This window comes from Sitophilus oryzae, unplaced genomic scaffold (genome assembly GCF_002938485.1).
Source record: "Sitophilus oryzae breed Bouriz unplaced genomic scaffold, Soryzae_2.0 scaffold_1623_pilon_pilon, whole genome shotgun sequence".
Taxonomy (NCBI): Eukaryota; Metazoa; Arthropoda; class Insecta; order Coleoptera; family Curculionidae; genus Sitophilus; species Sitophilus oryzae.
The window spans coordinates 181,884-196,692 of NW_022146307.1; the positions used below are offsets into that span (position 1 = coordinate 181,884).

At 31.8% G+C, this 14,809-nt stretch overlaps 1 protein-coding gene across 2 annotated transcripts in view; it reads right to left on the reverse strand.

The window, feature by feature from the left end:
• The window catches only part of LOC115880442 (epidermal growth factor receptor), a 339,558-nt gene that overhangs the window by 144,524 nt on the left and 180,225 nt on the right, over window positions 1-14,809 (reverse strand). Inside the window, exon 1 of one of the 2 annotated variants that reach the window (XM_030897648.1) lies at window positions 10,805-10,920. The exons of the other annotated variant lie outside the window; for it this stretch is intronic. The gene's annotated coding sequence lies outside the window, so the exon portion shown is untranslated. Of the gene's footprint in view, window positions 1-10,804; window positions 10,921-14,809 lie in introns of those variants that run through there. 2 annotated transcript variants of the gene reach the window in all.

Genomic DNA, 14,809 nt, shown 5'->3' on the forward strand with positions numbered 1-14,809 from the left:
GCCAGACGGTCCTCACTTTGGCCAGGAGAGCACAGAAGAGCATAGCAAAAAATATATTAACGAGCCAGAGGTGGAACTCTGTAACTAAATAGCGATCGGTAGCGATGAAGAATAATATCGCTTGCCGTTGAGTTTCTACGCCCACCGACAGTATTCTTCATCGCTACCGATCTCTACCCCCTTTGAATAAGAAGGCTAAGGAAGGAGCATAATGCTATCCAGGTATTCATGCATGGTGGGCGGAAAAAGCACTCTAGGGTGGGGATCCTTGACAGTTCTGTTGACATTTTGTGGATCTGTCAGTCTTTACAGAGCTTATTTTATGTTATTTATTATTTATTCTACTACTGATAGTTGTATAAAGGTAGTAAATCTAGATGGAAATTGTGGCAGAACTTAAATTAACAGTGACACTATCGCGATTTGTCGAAAAAGACTCTAAAATAGTTGGTTTTGTAGCGTGCGGTAGATCTCGGCAAAAATTGAGTGAAATAATGGAACAACTTTTCGCTAGTAAGTAACTATATAATATACATACGTGTAGTAAACCGATCATTTATGAAATTCACTTAAATTAACTATATTATATATTTTTCTTGCATTTTAGCTTTTATTTATTACTTGTCAAAGATTAGATGTCAAAGAATTTAGATACGTTAATTTGACTTACCTGCTTCAGTAGCGTATCGGATGTTTGTGTTAATAAATATTTATTATAACTTATCTATTTTTATTAGAATTATATATTTTTATAACAATTTTAATAACTACCAACATTTATTCACAACGTAAAATAAAACAACAAATTATTGAGTCTACCCCACGTCTACCCTACATCATAGTTTTACATTTTTTAAATAAAATTAGAACGACACTGATAAACCGGAATTTAAGTCGGCCATATTTGAGGCCCATCGCGGTTTACCTAAGATTTTTGATATGCTCCTTCCTTAGTCTTCTTCTTCAAAATCTACCCCATTTCTTAAAATCCTCGTTTTCCCGACGTTGCTAGCTCTCATACTATTATATTTTTTATTAAGGTTAGATTAAATTTGTCAAAAAAGTGTCAAAACTTCAATAGGGTCTCAGAGAGAGAGTGGTATTAAAACGGTAATTTTGCTAATTGGAGTTAGAAGGTAAAAGAGAAAGAGGGATATATCCTCTATTATAGATTCGGAACCACACCGATATTAGGTCGACCATAGGATAGACCAAGTTAAAGAGGTGGAAAAAATGGAGACAGATCCTCCAGCCTCCACCTCACGGATACCTCAGCCGGAGACAAGCTCCTCGACTATGAAGGGCACGGAGGGCCAAACTCAAACTTCCACTGTTGTCAGAGGAGTATGGCAAATACCCTGTCCTCCCTAACACAGAAAAATTCTCATGTTTGGTGAGTTATAGGCTGTATGATGAGTTATAACTCAGGAAATGAGGACACAATAGATATTTAATGTGATTAAACCCCCTTCCCACGCATTCTACATTCTACATTCTAATTGGAGTTCAACCAGCAGTCGTATTCGCCACCTTAACCAAGCAACCAGCCAGACGAGCCATCCTTGCAAAAAAAGAAAGAAAAGTTTATTTTAATCTATGCCCACCTAATAATTTAATAATTTCCAAATCTGACATTCAGATTTATTAAAATCTCCAAATTAAAAATCTACATTTAGCAAAACACGAACGAACCTCCTATTAATTATTGATAGGTCGTTCTTTATTCGGAATATCCGATCAAAAACCGAAGATCTTCGGAGAAAAAAAAGGAAGAAAGGAGAATCACGAGCCGGCACGACACGGAACGATTGGGGCCCTTGGGCGGTACCGCGACGCGGAACAATAATTTCAGAAAATTTGACGTAGTTCGATTTTCCCCGCAGATAGAGAGCCGCGCCGCGCTCTTTTGTTTTCCTTTATCGTTGTCTTACATGGCCACACGCGATTTCACAGAGTCGGACTTGAGAACGGACTCGAAAAAATTGTAAATTCAAATCAATATTCAGCGGTACTGTTATCATATATTCCAAAGAGTAGGTATTACGCAAATTATCTATTAATCTATCCAGATTTTGTATTCTTAAACGGCCTCTGCACTATCCCCGAAATGTTTTACGAAATATTTTCGTGTTCAAATATTAATTTTGTGGAATATATATCAACATAAAACAAGATGTAATTAACGAAATATCATCGTAACAACTGCTATTTTAGAAACGTCTAGGTTGACTTATTTCACTGAGATTTATGAAAAACAATCCTTTGCCTCGGGTACAGATACCGCCACGTTTTGGAAATAGCTCTAAACGAAACAAAATTAAACGGGGCAACAGGAAACGCCAAAAAAATCCCTCCCGCGCCCTCCTCACGAGTAGTTTTCAGGCGCTTGAATCGAAAGTAGGTCGAGACAAACTTCTTTTTGAGCGCTTAAATAAGTTTCTTTTTTCAAAGGTGTTTTTCTCTATTGAATATCATTAAAAATACCCACTGCAAAACCATAATAATGAAAAAAAAAATACCAATAAGCTCTTTTAACTAAACTTTAAAAATAAAAAAAACAAATATTACTTTTAGAAATTATAACATTGAATTTTTTTATCAATATCTTTTAATCCTACAATTTATATTAAAGAAAACTGTTACATTTTTTCGATCTCAAATCAAACAATAGAAAGACACACATCGAGAAGTCCCTAAATCAAAAATTCGGTGTGATGGCCGTAATACAAACATTTCATAACGATTTTTATATCAAAAGTCAATATTTTTCTAATATCAACGGTTTTTTTCTTATCGCGTAACTCTCGTTGTTTGATCATCTATTAGAACGTTTGAACAGCAAACAAAAAGAAGACGGAGATAAAAATTTGGTACAACGTTCACATCAATCAAAAACAAAATTTGTTGGGATAGATGTCAGAAAGTAAACAACAATATAGCTGTCTTAGATATGTAGTTTTTGACAAAATTATTTATATAAAAAATGTTATGTAGGTTGAGGTCTTGGTATTACAATAAAAAAATAAATCAATCAAAATACACCAAGACTTTTATTTATACATTTAAAACACGTTTTGCTAATAATGTTAACATATTTTTTGTAAAATACCACTGAGGATAGACGAAAGGCAGTATACAGGGTGATTCTTGGGCCTATTCTGGGAAGAAATACTTCATATGAATGTATGTCCTAAACATCTTTTCAGATACAGGGTGGTAAAATTTTCGATTTTTTTTATCAAAATATATCTGATGTTTTTTTTTGGTACACGTCTTCCATGCTTAAAATGCATATTTTGATATACAAAAAAAAACGTTTTATTTTTTAATTTCCTTCCAGCCGACACAGAAACGACTTCTACGCAACAGTCACCGGATCAGGTTTTGAGCGATTTGACCCTGAAGTAAACTGACTTTAATTTTTTAAGCAAAAACTATGCCTCGGATGAAAAAATCGAGAGATAAAAATTATTTAGAAATGATTACCAATTTTTTCTTCAAAAATATTCAGTGTAAAACCCATATGGACGGCACTGGTTGAAATAAATAAAATTCTTTTTATACTAAAAAAGATATTTTGATGCATAGAAGACGCGTATGTATTAAATTTCATAAAGATATCTGTAATAAAATTAGCGTTATTATAAGAAAAGTTGTTATATAATAACTCTAATTTTACCACCCTGTATCTCAGAAATTAAGATGTTTAGGACATACATTCATATGAAGTTCTTCTTTTAGAATATGTCCAAGAATCACCCCCTTAAATATTATCATGTCTTTAGACAGGGTATTATTTAACTATATAACTGCCAGAGTTATATTTTTTTCTTATATAACGCCTGGTATTTTATTTCATTTTTGGATTCTTGGACCTAAAAAAAGGCATTCATTATTAAGGTTAAATGTGCTTAAAAACTTTGGTTTTTGAGATATTTAAAGATATTTAAAGATATTTAAAGATATTTAAAGATATTTAAAGATATTTAAAGATATTTAAAGATATTTAAAGATATTTAAAGATATTTAAAGATATTTAAAGATATTTAAAGATATTTAAAGATATTTAAAGATATTTAAAGATATTTAAAGATATTTAAAGATATTTAAAGATATTTAAAGATATTTAAAGATATTTAAAGATATTTAAAGATATTTAAAGATATTTAAAGATATTTAAAGATATTTAAAGATATTTAAAGATATTTAAAGATATTTAAAGATATTTAAAGATATTTAAAGATATTTAAAGATATTTAAAGATATTTAAAGATATTTAAAGATATTTAAAGATATTTAAAGATATTTAAAGATATTTAAATATGCATGCTATAATAAAAAAGATTATCACCACCCTGTAAATTACTTTCCAGAATTAATTCTTGTGGTGAATTTAAAGGTAGAGAAATAAACTTTACTGAAAAATTTGATTGCTTCCTTAAATGTATACAGGGATGTCAAAAATGGCTGATCTATTTTAAATATTTTTTTCAAATGCAAAACCCTCTATTTTTCAAAATAAATTGAAGCAGATTTAAATGCTCTTTCAAACTATATTAGGGTTTTTTTTCTATATCTATTTGGCTAATATTTTGAATAAAAAGCGATTTTTAAATAAAATGGCAATCAAGATGGCTGGTTTCGACATGGCAGTTTTCAAATGGCAGTAGCTATTTTCAGAATCGATAATAGTTTATAGACTTTATTTAAATTTATAACAGTCTACTTTTATTTAATTAAACTGCAATAGTTTCAAACGTATAGTCAATAGAATAATAATAATAAGAATAGGGCCTTAGGATAATTCTAGGTTAACATTCAAAGCTCCCACTATCTAATAAATATAAACAATTTATTAAACGCACGATATAAGCAATATATCTACAATCACCTTAATAACAAAACAACGGAAAAAAAATATCTCCGTTTTATCTATTCGAAAGCGTGTTTATTTAAACGCCCACGTTATACGGGGCGTTTAAAAATTACGGGCTACCGGTCTCTCGGGGCCAATTAACGCCACATAATTATATTATTATTCGTGAAAAAGTTCAGACGTCGGACACGATTTCGACATTGGAAACGTCACCGTGATTTTTGGCGTGTAGGCCGGGAAAATCGACGAAAAAAAATCAAAAACGGAAAGACGCCCTCGCTGGTTTCTTAACAAATAAATGTTAATATTTATGATGGATAGATATTATTAGAGAGCTTACGCGTGTAAAATACTATACGTCTATTCTCAAGCAAATAATACGTAGAGATCTAAAATAACTGAAATAGTTAATACCAATCGCTATATACCAATCACTGTTGATCATTCAGTATCATTTCTACACCTGTACAGGGTATTCATTAACTACATGCTAATATTGAAGGGCGCGATTCTAAGAGAAAAACTTCATATGAATGTATGTCCTAAACATCTATAATTTCTGAGATACAGGGTGGTAATTTTTTCTTATTTTTTTTCCCATAACTCTGATTTTTGTTTCATAATAACTCTGATTTCATTACATATATCTTTATGAAACTGGATACACGTCTTCTATGCATCAAAATACCTTTTTTAGTGTATATGTTACAGTAAAAGTCTGAAATTCAGTGATTGTTAACATTCACTAGGAAATGCTAACAATTACGCATTGGACCAGTAAATATGGTATTTTAAAGAGATTTGTCGACTTTTCCTAGTAATTTCTAACATTCACTAGTTAAAGTAACATTTACTAAAGGTCGCCAGTAAAAGTTATTCTATTGTACAGGATGAGCGTGGAGAGGAAGAATATTAGTGGAAGTTAGAACAAATAAAACTTTTAAGAATATTGGATCACCTCAATATTCAAGCTGATCCACATAATATCTTAAAATTACAATTTAGTTCTTTAGTATATTTATTAAAAATTATAGAAAATAACGACATAACCTTCTAAATATTAAAAGCGATAGTAAACGTTTTAAAGCGTACAAAAGAACTAAAAAAAACATTCATAAACATAAGCTTACTTATTAAGGTACAAGGTTTTTTTATAACGTTCTTCATCGTGGACAAAATAAAGGTATGCCCGAATTTTCTTTAACCGGGAGTTATTCGTTTTTTCAAACCCGCTACTACAAGCATATCAAAACGTTTAATAAGTTCATAGTCACTAGGTTCTTTAATATTTTTTTTCTCTTGCACGCTTAACTTTTGCTATGACTTCATTATATTGCAAAAATGAAAAACAAGCACTGTTACATTTTTGCGAGTGTCTGGTTTACCTTAATTTTTCACAGAAAATTTCTTCCGTAGTGAAAATACCGTACAGCACTTTTTACAACGATAACAAAACAATTACACATAACCACAAAAAACAAAGCGAATTAACGCCAGATGTCTGTCAACTTTGCCAACGTCTAGCCGAATTTAGTGTTATCCTTACATTGCCTATTATTCATCTTATCCATATTTTATAACATGCGGCAACCGCGCTAACAGTATCTTTCAAACTCACTGCCATCGTCCAGGGAATGTTAACATTCACTAGTAAAAGTTGGTATCAAAAATAGGTATTGAACTTTTACTGACGTATAGTCTTAGCAAATCAGTGAATGTGAGCTTTTACTAGTAATTGTTAACAATCACTGATTTCCAACTTTTACTGTAACATATACAAAGAATTTTATGACCGTGTATCTCCGAAAAGAAGCATTTCAGCACATACATTTATACAAACTTTTTTATTTGTTTATATCTGCAAAATATGCTGCTGAAGTTTCCCGAATACAATTCGAACCACCCTGTATAGTGTTCATATTTTACATTCAGTCATCAAATCACTTTAATTTGACAGACTCGTCTCTAATTAGACAGACATGTTCATCCACTGTTTATATGCGATAATACTGACCAGTAAATAAATTATTCATCAATTTCAGGATATAACTCATAAATGCCTGTATAACTTAAATTGTTATATTTTCCTGTAAAGTTTGTTTTAATTTTTTTAAGAAAATAAGAGTTAATTTATATGAAGCACGACTAAAATATATGATTCTTTTGAATTCCACAAAATTATGTAACTCTACATGATATATTTATGTAAATACACATAGATTAAGTGTCCCGGGAAAAGCTTTGTTTGAATAAACACGCGAGACATGTCATATGGAGAAAAGAGAACAATAATTGCGAAAGTCAAGAGTACCTTTGTTTAAACAACATTTAAAGAGAATAGTACTGAAAAAATAGTGCTAGATTTTTCAGAAAATGTTTTACAGAAACTTTCGGTACAACAAAAATAATTAAAGTAATATTTCTTCAGTATATTGGCATAAAGATAATATAAATAACTTGTCATAAACAGGGTAAGTCTTAAATAAGTGCAAATATTTTCAGGATGCCACGCCCTTTCTTAATCTGAAGTTCAATAAAACACAAGTTTACTTAATCGGTAATGAGTTGCATATATGCCACTAGCTTTTTAATTTTAACAGCCGGGTGGTCGGGATTCAAAGATATTAATAAAAGGGCGCCACGAGATTATACTCTATGAACTCGGCAATAAAGATGTAACTATTAAGTAGACTTCAACACTAACCTCGAACTGTTGAGTGCAACTAACATGATCTTCAAATATTCTATAACTATTTGTACTTAAGTGACTCTAAGTTAACTACGAGACTAGACTGTAAATAATACTACTAAAAATATTTAAGCAATTTATTAAAATATTAAAAGTTAAATAGGATATATAAAAAAAACCGAATAGAAAATGAAAAATGAATGTAAATGACTGAAAATGTAAGTTAAATCAGTATGTAAAACAATAAGAACTAAACCTAAGACGTCAAACCCCCTTAGCTAACTTATACTAGATACAGTCAGGGTGGTTTATAAATAGCAAATCTAAATCTAAACAGTCTTACTCTACTCGATGTGATATACTTGAAAACTTCCTCCGGTTGAGCTACGGCGTATAGCTACAGGGTTGCTAAGGCGGTGTACAGCAGCTCGGTGTACTGTCACTGGAGCCCACGGATGTCAGCAGAGGTACAGGTGAAAAGTAGGTGTTGAGATTTATACAAATCTCCCTCCAGGATATAGATAGAGAACTATATATCGTGACTAGTCCAACTCACAAAAAGGCATAAATAAAAAACGATGTTCTAGATTATTTTCACAGCCATCTTCGATAATCAATTTCAATGTCTGGTCAATGGTCAATGAACGAACTAAACTCACAAATTCCCACAATTAAAAGAACGAATTGCACACTGCGATCCACATCAAAAATAACCAATTTAACTACAAAATTTTATCTGATAATTATAAAATTTCAATAACCAAAACAAAGGATAAATAAATCCAAAAACATCTGATTTGATCTGACAGTGACAAGTGACGGACAAAAGTGATGGTCAAAGATATAGAGAGATGGACAAAAAGCCTACTACTGCTGGTGTGCTTGGTCCAGTGACAATATTGTGTATCTATAGCGCGGTGTATATCGGGTTGCATAATTGTAAAATTTAAATAAAATAATATTTAACAATAAAATTATAGTAAACAGCTAGATTTTTCAGAAAATGTTTTACAGAAACTTTCGGTACAACAAAAATAACTAAAGTAATATTTCTTCAGTATATTGGCATAAAGATAATATAAATAAATTGTCATAAACAGGGTATGTCTTAAATAAGTGCAAATATTTTCAGGACTAGTAGATCTCAATAAAAAAAAACATATTTTCTCTTTACCGTTTTCCAAATAAATCCAAAATAACCGAGTTATTTGACTTTGAAAGATTCCAAAAAAAAAAAAATTAGCTTAAATTTTTAGAACCACAAGATCTTTTCTGGGTTTTCTTTCTTGTAAATTTAATCTACTACTTATTATGTTGTCATATTATCAAGAAATTGTGTTTTTTTCGAAACTAAAAACTAAAAAAAATCTTTTTTTTTTCAAAAAATTCCAATATAGTTGCATTTAGATATTTTAAATAGTTCTTTTCGTTTGTTCTTTGTGTTTTTTTTGCCTCCGATGACGGAAAGAGATATACTTCCCAAGATGTTAAGCATTTTTTTTGTCCGTTAGGCAAATTTGTTTATTAGTAAACCATTGCTGACAATTAGTCTCCGTTTACAAAAAATAACTAATTTATTTTGCAGATTTTCTTACAGTGGCAAAATACCCATAAAACTTTTTTTAGAGACTTTATTAATATTTTACTATTTAAAGACTAAAATAAAGGAAGCTTTAATTCAAATATTTTCTAATTAAGAATGTATTAACATTTTAAATAGATGTATTAATTCATGTAATAAATTGTTTTAAGCCAGTGGTACGTACCTATATAAATAAAATTGAAAAAAAATCTAATATTCAAAAGTCAATAACCGGAATTGAATGTTCACAAGTTGAATTATATAATAAAATTTAATAGTATACTAGTAATTCTTTTAAGAGCGAGATGTTAATTGAGTTGTTAAAAATGTCGGTTGTCTCTCAACTACCTGTCAAATATCACGTATCAATAAATTGTTCAATTTCCTGGTTAAAAATTAGAAAAATATATAAGAATTTTTAAGGATAGTAGGAATAACAAACAAATGCATAGTACTAATAAAAATGCAGACAAAAAATACACACTTGACAGCTTCATTTGAAATAGATAAAAAAAAATCGTGTTACCATATTTCAGTTTCTTAATGATACTATTTCAATAAATACAACTCATATTTTACTAACCATTATTAAACTAAAAAATATATACGACATTATCGAAAAAAAAGTTTTAAGTTGGAAATCTAACGTATAATATTAGCACAGATTAAAACAGATTTATCAGTAAGACGGAAAAACGAAATAAGACAAGGATGCATTCGGTCCGAATACAAAGCGCATACGTATGATGAACCGCTACCATTTATCACTACAAATAAGCTGTGCCACAGATTAGGTATTTCAATTGGGAATACATTTTTTACAAAAGGCAACAATGCATTCGATAAAAAAACGTAAAAAGTCTGACAACACCATAACCCTATTAAAGATCCGAGATCAAGGCGGCGTTTATTAGCAAGATGAAATAAGTGCCACATCTGTAAGTTAATCTGTGGTATTAGTTTTCATTTGCCGATAATACTAACATACCGCTCTTTCAAACTTCAAAGTAGGGTTTTGGGGTGTATTTTGGTGAATTACTGTTTAATTTTGACAATGTACGTTAACCCACATAATTCTAAAAAATAAATGAGAATAATCTAGCACATACTAGTTACATTAGTTCCTGCACATTTTTTAAGTAAATCTCTTACCAATTATTGTTTTTTATTTAATTTAGTATAATTGTCAATCTTAGCATTAATGTACCAGTGCTAGAAGTCTGTATTATAATGAGGCCTATATACACTATACAGCTATATTTTTTATATATTTTATTGAAATTATGTTAATTTTTTCACGCCTACATAAATTCTGACCTACATTGACCAAAAACATCGTCGTTTATTGACATTCACAACGCAATTTCCACTAAAAAATTAAATAAACATAAATTATTATTAAAGAAAATTATTAGATGACAACAAAATCATATGGAAATTTTGAAACAATTTTTCATATTTTTTTTAATACCTATGCTCAAATATTGTTAGCTCATCGTCAATCTTTTTTTTACAAGAAACAATAGGAGTATATTAATAAAAAAACACACTGAAAACATTTGTTATAGAAAAAGATGTCTATCACATAAATAAAATACAGCATAATGAATTAACAAATTTATTAAATCCTGAAATTATATTCCTACCAGATGCTTACCTTTAATAATTGATGAAATACTCTGATAAAGGTCTATATAACGAAAATAATGAAACACTAACAATCCGGTTTTTACTTTAATCTGTCACTCGCGTGTCAGTTCTCGGTCCTTCATAAACGTCACAAACGTCAAAAGAGCGATACGTACCCGATCGTCTTAATATTGGTACTGAATCCGTAAGATGCTGCGAGATCCTACCTGAAACAGGTAGGTTTTGGTGGGTGATTACCCATGTCTTTCAGGTTTGTTTTGAACTTAGTTTTAATTTCTGTTGTGTTTGTCATGTTTTGATTAGTTTTATTATTAATTTAGTACCTATTTATTTCTTTAGTTATTTCTTTTTAATCATTAACTAAATAAATTAAATGTTTACTGTCACAAAAATTAAATTATATAAAAAATACATTTAGCTACTCCGTACGAATATCAATATTCTTAGGAAATCTAACCAGAAAATATGCATGTGGCTTAATATAAATAAAAGAACAACTGAATAGTTTACTTGCCTATGAAAAGATAATTCTGGTACCTTTATATTAGTATCTTCACACAATAAACACTTTCTAGTCATTTTTACGAGTATTTAGAAAGTCCAACGAAAAAAACTAGAAATATAGTTCCACAAGCTTAAAATTAACTTCTCACTGAACACACTTGCATCCTTGGCTAAATAAAAGCGGTCGATAAAAGAGTAATCAATACAATTTTTAAAATAAAAACGCAAAAAACAAGCGTCGTTACCCTCGTTACACACTGGAAACAAGCTTATGACATATGATTATGACAATATGATAACAATGAAAAGTTGGTTTCCATAACAATGTATAATTTGTACTTTCTAAACCGTATAAAATTGTGATTATTTTGGAAATACGTGCAACTTTAATGCGCATGCGCAATGTAAGGTCCTCGAGGAAGACAAACCTATTGAATGTTTCATAAGCCTAATAAGAAGGTTTGAAAATGGTTTGGTTTGGAGACATATTTTTTACTGCTAAACTTATGGCGTTGATTTATCCACGTAAGTATATATGGTCTAGGTATGTAATGTTGTTCGAACAAATCAAAGTTAGCATTCAGTTATTTAGTGTAAGTCTGCTGATGATATGATTCTCGAAAGACACTGTGAATCGCCTCCCCAGTGCATGGGTAAAGTTATGGTGGGCAAACGGTACCGAACACCGTATACCAAGAAGTAAACAATAGAGCGATCGCTGTTGTCCTGCAAGCGTCAGAATCTTAAGCAGGATCGGAGGAAATTTGAATATGCCCAGATGTAATTTGTATCGCCGGTTCATTCATCTGTTAAACGACATTTATACAAGTCAAGTCTGTTACATATAGGGTGGTTATTAAAATAAAAGAATAGAGTAGGTATTATGTTTAAATGTCTGGTAAAATTAGTCAAAGGAGAGGATACTTGACAGTGATAGTTATTGTCTGTCAATTTAATTCATTTTTCAAAACTTTCGTTTTTGAGATTTATCCTTTTAGTTCCAGAGATATTCATTACAGTTCAGAATTGGAACCTTTGGTGTTACAAAAGCAAAATAAAACACTAATTTATTACAATACACGAAAACACCTATTTAACTTTACACTGGTCGCGCGTTTTGCTAAACATGTTAGCATCATCAGCAGATATTTTGAGTTTTAATCATCTGCTGATGATGCTAACATGGTTAGAGAAATGCGCATCCAGTGCAAAAGTACAGTGTTTTCGTGTATAGTAGTGATAGTTTTGCTACTTCTTGCCCTTATGCAAGCTTCTATCCACGCTGGCAAGCTTCTTAATAAATTATCAACTTTGTGTAGGGGTATGTTTTCCCATCAACAGCATCAACAAGCTGTGCGACATTTCCTGGATTGTTTCGACGAGCTCTAACTCTTTTTTTGAGCTGGTCCCACAAGTGTTAGATGGGGTTTAGATCTCCTGAACATGCGGGTCAAACCAAAACTATGACACCTTCCGCTTCAAGGTATTCTCTAGCCGCTCTGCTGGTATGGGGAGGTGCATTATCGTGCATGAAGTTAAAATTATCCCCAGTTGCAGATCTCTAAAGCCTAACGATTGGTTCTAGCACTAAATCAACATACCACCGACCTGTTAAAGTTTATTGAAGTGGTAACAATGGAGTTTTTGCTCCCAGCATAATACAGATTTGGCAGTCTGGTCTAATCAAAGAACATTTTGTCAATTCTCAATTGTCCAGTTTTGATGTTAAAAGCACCAATTTAGCCGGTCAATTTTATTTTGCCGAGATAACTGTGGGACCCGTAACTCTCTCCTACTGTAAAGCCCTCGATAACGAATACTTTTTCTTATGGTTTCAATTGAAATGTTCACACCTACAGCTGCCAGAAGTTGTCCCACAAAGCAGCCTTGTTGTTCAGTTGTGATTTTTTGACGACATTGTCTGGGCCTGTTCATGAGAGTTCCTAGTTGCAAGTACCTTGCAAATGTTTTCGATTCAACACCCTGGGTAACGCCTACTATCTCTGCTACGTCTCTTTGGGGCATTCCTTGTTGAATGAGAGCAATAATTCTTCCCCTCTATACATCTGTTAATCCAATAAGCATTTTTAATTTTTTTGGATCGAATTAAAATTACCGGACAATCGTTATTTTACTACTGAACACAAAATTCACAAGGAAATAAATCGCAGCAGTTATTTATTCTGTACTATCATGTCTATTTACAACAAAAAGCCTTATCTTAAGTTGTATACCAATGTTTTTTCCGTGAAAAACGTTTAGTAGAGAGTATGTTACGGTTAAGGTCCGATATTCGGTTAATTTCGACATTACCCGGTTAATCTCGAGAATGACACACAACAAAACAACCAAAAACAAAACCAAACCCAAACATTAACCTGTTAATGTCGACATTAACCGGACATCGGACTTTAACCGTAACATGTATATCACTCATACTATAAAAGTACATTTACCGGACTTATCTAAAAGTCCCAATATAATACCGTAAATCTCTATTAAACTAATAAGTAATTAAACAGCACTTCAGCAGATTCTACCTGAGCATTCGCTCGTCCACAAAAACAATCCGCGGAATTTTTTAATAATTCCCAATTTTAATTAACCTCGAGCGTTTTGCCGCATGCCCAACTATTACCGAGACGGGGTATGCCCCCCGCTGGGCGCAACTCGATCTCCACCATGTCTTTCCCCCTTTTTTTTCTCTTATTTGGCGGGTAATTTTGACGGTGCCCGTTACGTTTTCGGCATCAGATCGTCGCAGCGATAATTTTTTTCCGCTCCCCGTTTAAATGGTGCAGGTTTTTGGCCGATTTTATGGTCTTCTTGTCGCCGGAATTTGGCGGATTCCGCGACGCGCGGTACGACTAGATTTATCGCCCTGTATTGTTGTTCGGCGCGCTTTTTAGGTTAGATGTTTTCCGTGGCGGTTTTTGGGGACAATTTACGTGACGCATCGTTCGTTGTTTTTTTTTTCGTATTTTTATCTATCATTAGTTTGATCTCCTTGGAGAAATAAGTAAACCTAAAAGATTTTTCAAATTATGATTATCGTTAGTACCCAGTAGTTAATATGCAGAAAAAAATCGTGGGTGTTTGGGTAGGCTCGAAAGAAAACAATTATGTTTTTTGCGACGTTTCGCGACTTTATTGTAGTTTCTTCGGGCACCAAAACATATATTAATCCAATTTTTACCCCCCAACCGAAGAATCATACTTCTTCAGCTAATGGTAAACTGCTGATCGACACATGGAACCAACCATTTTAAAAGGACCCAGTCCAGGAAAGTTTTCTCTTTACAATTCGGTTTTAATATATTCTTTTGATGAAAATAATGTCATTTAATTATTAATTTTTACCCCCCATCCGAGGAAACTTAATTCTTCAGCTAATGATAAACTGCTCTTGGACACATGGAACCATCCAGTTCAAAAGGACCCAGTGCTGGAAAGTTTTCTCGTTACAATTCGGTTTTAATATATTTTTTTAATGATAATAATGTTATTT